This window comes from Alexandromys fortis, unplaced genomic scaffold, assembly GCF_014885135.2.
Source record: "Alexandromys fortis isolate MF-2015 unplaced genomic scaffold, M_Fortis_MF-2015_v1.1 scaffold_10, whole genome shotgun sequence".
Taxonomy (NCBI): Eukaryota; Metazoa; Chordata; class Mammalia; order Rodentia; family Cricetidae; genus Alexandromys; species Alexandromys fortis.
Window position 1 is genome coordinate 13,189,605 of NW_026067895.1, and position 6,943 is coordinate 13,196,547.

Genomic DNA, 6,943 nt, shown 5'->3' on the forward strand with positions numbered 1-6,943 from the left:
TTGTCAATTCTCCGTCCCCCTGCTGGTTAATGTCAGCCTTTCAATGCATTTTCTCTTTGATATACTTTACCGGGGTCCCTGGAAATCCTGTTTTGTTTGTTTTGTTTTCCTGACTTCTTTATTGACGTGTCTTTGACTCTCTGGCCTCTACATTGACCAGCTCCATCCTTGGGTCTCTCTTATACTAACTCAGTACATTGCTGGTCTTATCTAGTTTCCTGACTTGAAATACCATTGATGTGAATCAACTCCCAAGTTCTTTGAGTCTTCATGTCTTTTTGAACATCTGTCTAGTCCACAGTTTGATTTGCACAATCTAGAGGCATCTCAGACTTGGCGTTTCCATACTGAATCCCCCGTCCCCAACAGACACTTTCCCAGTCTCCCCCATGGCAAGAAGTAGCATTTGTACGACTTCTTAAGATATACAGGCCTTCTTTCTCTTCCTCTCCAACTGACAAGGCCTTCTCATCAGCAAATCTTGTGAACTCTGCTCCCAGATGTATCCAGAATCTGCACTCTCTCTGCCTTTACCGTGGCACTGTGGTCCAAATCCTGCTTGTGCCTTACTTGGATTGCGACACTAGCCACCAGTCTCCAGCTTTCAACCTGTCTCCCTTCAGTCTATTTGCAATAGAGCAGGTTAAAATTGTGTCGATTTAGGTCAGTTCTTCATATAAGCTTCCGTCTTAGAGTAAATGCCAGTGTGTGTGAGAACCTGTGCCCCTGGACTCGCATACCTTCCCACGGAGGCCTTGTCTTTCTCTGAGCTCTCTGGCCTTCCTTCCTATCACTGCCCCTCCATCACTCTGCTTTTCTTCCTGGGTTCCCAGTGACCACAGACATCTGTCCAGCTCTTTCTTTGGTATTGGGTGCCTGTCTAATGATGCTAGTTAAGAATATGGACCATCTGAAGCCTTGCCTTCCTAGACTGTTTACCTTCTTGCTTTTCTTTCTTCATGACATTGTCTTATCATTTTACATATATGTTCCACATTTATTTAGTATCTCTCTTATTAGAATGGAAACATGAGAGTTTTTTCATGGAATGATATATATTTCATATTATCTAGTATGTCATACAGTGTCTAACAGCCACTATTACATGACTGGGCTTTTGGCCTAGAAAGGAAAAAATAGGACCCTCAGATTTTTAAACCCCTCCCCTTAGTTAATAATAAACATGATAGGTTGGAAATGGGTATTTATTTCATTTTCTTTCCAAAGTCATTTATCAAATGACATGTTCAATGATAACATTTATATTTTTAAAAGCCAAAGTTAAATACAATTTTAAAACTCAGAGGTAACCAGCAAAAACATAAAGCAAAAAGAGATGAAAGCAGTTGGCCCTGGGGAATGAGGACTTGAAGAAGCGAAGACATGGGACAGGGGACTTTGTGGTTGGTATTTCGGGGGGTATTTTGTTTCTTCTTGTTGTTTTAAGCATCGGAGAGCAATTTAACTACAAGAGAATATTGCTTTGATAAAAAATGAAGTTAAATTCAAAAAGAATATTCAGTATTCCAAAAGAATGAATAAAATTCAAAGGGGTCTGGGATATTTCTTTCAAAGCAGTGAGATCCAGAAGGCAGAGAATAAATACAGACACGGAAGAGCCGGAGACTGCACTCGGCCTCCCTGCTTTAACAGTTAGAGAACTTGACATTCAGGGACGGAAAGACACACAACACGAATGCATCTTGTACTCGGCTGCAAAGAAAGAGCTCAAGAAAATATGAAGAGCAGAACTTTTACAGGCTTCGTGTTCTAATAAGAATCCAATACGATTAGAAATGAATGATATATGAAGGGGGCGTTGGAAATTTCAAAATTCTTCTTCTCTCTTGGCGCAGCCTGGCTTTCAGCAGCTCTTTCCCCCCTGGGGATCCGATACATAAAAAGCTTCATTTGACAGTCAAAGCTGGGCGGTGACTTTGGTGTTCTAGCCAGTGACTGTCCTGCCCCTGCGGCGCTGCAGCTCATTGATTAAAAGGATAGGGAGCCATATGGCATCTTGATCTAAAGAGAATAAAAAATACATTAAATAATCCCTAAAATACCATATCCATTATGCATAAGGGCGGCCATTGCTTTACATGCACAGTCACAAGATGCCAATGCGTTGATGGAAGGATGCAGAATTGCCTGTCTCTGCTCTGCCTCTCTGCCCATCCTTGGTCAGCTCCTCTGGAGTAAGCCCGAAGGCAACAAGCTTTGCTAACAAAAGGGGTTTCCTGGCATAGTCGAAAAGGTCTTTAAAGCATACGGATCCCTTCTCATAGCGAGATACCTGGTACGAAGCATGTTCCTGGTCCCAACTTCAGACCAGCTGGATCAGAATAACTTAGGGGATGGGAACATGGTGTGTATGCAAATCGCATACAAAGTGAAGTGTGAGTACCCATGCTTCCCGATGGACGTTTGTGTGCTCGTGTGTTACACATCCGCTACCCCAGTCATCTCTCAGATGATACTGACAACCTGAGAATCAGGTAAAAGAATCACCTCTGCGGTAGGTTTTTGGTGTGTGTTTTGGTGTATTTTCAGCTTAGTCCTAATGAAAGTCCTGAGACTAACTACCTGGCAAGCTGGAAACATGGCCATTTGTGGCGTTTGCCTTTAATCACGTTTCAGCGTGGCTCACGAGCCATTCTCGTAGCAGGAACTGCTGATGGAGGGTTTGCCACTTGTACCATGTACCGTCTCACCTCGGCTGCTCATGGGTCAGAAGGCTCTCCACGGAGGATGCGTCCCAAAATAAAGAAAAATGTTCCTAAATCTTTTATCATTCACCTTGAGGTAGTCTAGAGTACTGAAAAAAAAATAAAAAGACAAATAAACAAGAAATAAAACAAAACAAAAAGCTGGACATGATGGCACACACCTTTAATCCCAGTGCTGAGGAGGCAGAGGCAGGCAAATCTCTGAGTTCGAGGCCAGCCTGGTCTACAGAGCAAGTTCCAGATAGCTAGGGCTACACAGTGAGGCCTTGTCTCAAAATAACAGCAACAATAAAAGAAATTCTAGAGTTCTGAAGTGTCTCAGGCGAATGAGCCTGAATGCATAGGTGCAGCCGCGCTAATCCAAGCAGCCGTCAACATACGCCTAAGTACCTGGACCAACGCTGGGTTCGTCTGCGTACGCAAAAGAAAGCAATGCTGGCTGAAGAACACAGGAATACGTGAGAGCACAGTAGTAGGCTAGAGAGCTCTGTGGTGTCATGTGGGAACTGTGGTCAGAGCAATATATTACAGTCCCCCAAGCACACTAAGAACACATTGTAATGGTCTTCCTACAGAGCTTAGACCTCTGGGAGGCAAAACCTGTTAACTAAGCGGTTTAACTGGTCCACAATATATGTATTTTTAAACATGTGCTTCACACACTAAACACAATTTTGTCTGTCAATTTAAAACACTTCTTTAGTTTAAAAACAAATAAGCAGAATTTCAGGGAGCTGGAACCGTGGCTCAGCAGTTAAGAGTGCTGTCTGCTCTTCCAGGGGACCTGGGTTTGAGTTCCAGCACCCACATAGTGGCACAAACCATCTGTATAACTTCAGTCCCAGGAGAAGTGGTGCCCTCTTCTGGCCTCTATGGGTACTGCATGCGTTGCGTGTGGTGCTCTGTCCATACAAAGGTAAAGCACCCACCCATGCACATCCTACTGTGATGTTCTTCTGTCCACATGCTCAGATCCAATGACGTAGCGGACCATGGCTCAGACCTCTGGAACCATGAGCCGAAATAAAGCTTCCTCTTAAGGGTACTTGGCCACAGTGACAGAAAACTAATACAAATTGAAATTGACTTCTTTCTCACTGTAGCAGAGTTCAAAAGCAGGCCATCTAGGGCTAATACAGTGCCTTCAAAATGTCATCAAGGAAGAAGGTTCTTTGTCTTCATGGTCATAATCCAAGATGACTGCCGGCATCTCTAGCATTTTCCTCCACTCCACACAGCTAAACAGTGCAGGAAAGGAGAGTGGCTTCCTAAGGGTCAGAACCTTGTATCTAATAAAGGGTTAAGTAACTAGTGTTAACCCCTGGGAAAGAGGGTTTTAGCATATGTTACTAGCAGAATTTAGATTCTAGGTCTTCAAGACCAAATTGAGAACAAGGGTTGTTGTGAAACACTGAGAAAAATGATCGATAAGATAAGGGTGGGGACATATTTCAAACTTTGTCTGAAAAGGAAAATGGAGAAGCCACCATGAAGTGCCAGAATGGAAGAAATAAACCACCCATTACGGGGACAGAATGCGACATCACAGAAGCATCATGTGTTAGTTACTAGTCTTAGATTTATCTGGAAGGTAGGGGCACTGGAGTCCATATTCTTTCTCCTGGACCAATATCAGCAAGAATGGGTGCTCTACCCCAGAAGCTAGAAGGATAGTCCTGGTGCTCAAGAGAAACCATAAGGACAGCCCAGTGTTCTAGAGAATGGAGGGAGATGGGGATCATGAGATGCAGTGGAGCAGCTTAGCCTAAACTGAGGGTCAGGCAGCAAACCATACTATCCCAGAAATGTGCAGTTCAGTGTAGCATCAGGACAAGTGTTTACCAGAGTAATAAGTGGACCAGGCCACCACAGCTTTCCAGTATAGTAGAAGCCAATGAGGACCCAGAGCCCCTCATAGAGCTCTGTGAAAACGGGAGACTTCCTGCCTTCATCCATCACCATGTGACCATACTGCTGTATCCTCCCAGAACTCATGCACCATCCTGGAGAACACAGGACACACGAGAGATGTGGAGAACTAGGCAAGTCCAAATCAAAAGGATGAAAGTTAAATCTAAGGCAGCTGTTTACATGAGGCCAAGTTTACTGGATCTGACTTTTAAAGTTTTGGTTTTTCATCCTACCTGTAAATGAATGTAACTGTTGATGAAAACCAGATCCGTTAATAGAAATTTCTTTGCATTATGTTTTACTTACTTGAGACCAATGTAAGTTTAAAATCCTACTGTTCCATAACTCTTTGAAATTGAAAGAATGTTCTTATTTTAAGAGTTTATTGGATTCTTTTATATGTCTGCTTGTGGTGGAGAGGAAATCAAATACCTCTTCAAGAATTCAAATTGTTTTATGAAACCGAAGAACACCTCCTTTTGTGTTCTTCTTAATTCACACAAAATACTCTTTCTTGCTCTGCCAGGAAAGCGGAAGCCCAGTCTCACTCAGGATCACCCCTGCTTCTATGTCCCCTCCCCACAATGCCGTGGGGTGTCACACTTCAGTCTGTCTTCTATTTCCTCTTCCTGTCTCCTCCATACTTCCCCTAGTATAGGACCAGCCACACAGTTTCCAAAAAAGAAAAAGAGCCCTTGGTTTCAAGCCTGTTAGGAATTTCACAATAGCAACAAGAGCAGGTGTGGGGCCAGGGGTGGGTCTGGAGAGCACACATAATGCAGCTAGGCCTGCTATGACCAAGACCTTGCAGTCGTGGGCTTGCAGCTGCCTTCTTCTGGCTAATGGCAATCCTTCTTTCTGATTCTGGCTTAGACCATGAGCCTGGTTGTCATATACTCACAGGGACCTGACCTTCTGCCTGTTTCCCTGTGGCAGATTAAAAACCAGAACAAAACAGACCAAAACAAAATAGTTTTAACTTCATAATAAAGATTAATCTGTATCTTTAAAAAAAGACACTGCTGATTTCCTTATAATGTGACGTGTAAGGCATCTGAGACAAGGAAGAGCATGGCTTAGAATGTTTCTAAGATAGTCTTTGTTGCAAAAGAGAAAGAATACAAATTAGCCCTAGAGGAGATTGCGACGTGGTTACAGTAGGACTTGGAAAGGAACCAAGAGAAACGGGAGAAATGGAAGTGGACTCACTGAAATACAAAAAGAGCAGCACAGGACCGCAGAGTGGCAAGGAAATCAAGATAAGAGTGAGAGACGTGGAGGGTAGAGACATAATGGAGCCATGTATTACAGTCGGAATCCAGTACACAGAAGAGCGAATGCGTGAGAGATTCTCAAAACCAAAGAAAACGCCTAAGATTTTCTCTTAACAAAATCCATAAAAATCACACTGAGTCATGAGCAGGATAAAAGCATTTCTCAACACAGATCCATTTTAGTGACAAGCGATTAGGAGTTCTTCCTGAAACACATGAAAAGAAAGCACGATAGATCCAAAAGAGAAGTCAGGTTTAGATAGACAACAGACCTCCTTGGAAGCAACAAGCGCCAGGTGAAGATGGAACCTGTTCAAAGTGTTCGGGAGGAAGATAGACAGGACGGAACTTTAGCTTCAGGTAAGTCACTGTGCAAGATTAAAGGGAGTATAAATACATTTCACTATATCTAAAGCCCAAGAGAGTTAGCTGACTCCCACCCAAAGGATTCTTGTAAGAGAAGCTTCTGCAGGGCAGAATAAAAAGTCAAAATGAAAAACGGAATTCAGGAACAATAGCCCTGCTCGCAACAAGTAAGATATGGGGTTAGCCTAAGTGTCTACCTGCACGTTAGTAGATACACTGTGGAACATACGTGTACAAAGAGATATCGTTTAGCCATAAAGAACGAAATTGTCACTTGTGGCAAAATGCTTGGAATGGAAGGACACTGTATGGACCAAGAGACGGCAGATCCAGAAAGACAAGTATCAAAGGGGCTGCCGGAATTTGGGAAGGAGATGGTGGGACAGGAGTCTGGGTTTGATAATGCAAGCTATATATGTGGGCCAAAATATTAGGCAATACCATAAAGGAGCCTTTGAGATAAGAGGTGCAAAAATATGTGGTTCGTGGGACGACTTAAAACACACTCATAGCCGGGCGGTGGTGGCGCACGCCTTTAATCCCAGCACTCAGGAGGCAGAGGCAGGCGGATCTCTGTGAGTTCGAGACCAGCCTGGTCTACAAGAGCTAGTTCCAGGACAGGCTCCAAAGCTACAGAGAAACCCTGTCTCGAAAAACCAAAAAAAA

The 6,943-nt window shown here is 43.4% G+C and overlaps 1 long non-coding RNA gene across 1 annotated transcript in view; it reads right to left on the reverse strand.

The window, feature by feature from the left end:
• Nucleotides 1-1,155: 1,155 nt before the first annotated feature.
• The window catches only part of LOC126512486 (uncharacterized), a 9,228-nt gene continuing 3,440 nt past the window's right edge, over nt 1,156-6,943 (reverse strand). The window contains exons 3-4 of the long non-coding RNA XR_007595061.1: nt 2,712-2,815; nt 1,156-2,022 (exon numbers count right to left, since the gene is read on the reverse strand). This is a non-coding gene — a long non-coding RNA (uncharacterized lncRNA). The remainder of the gene's footprint in view (nt 2,023-2,711; nt 2,816-6,943) is intronic.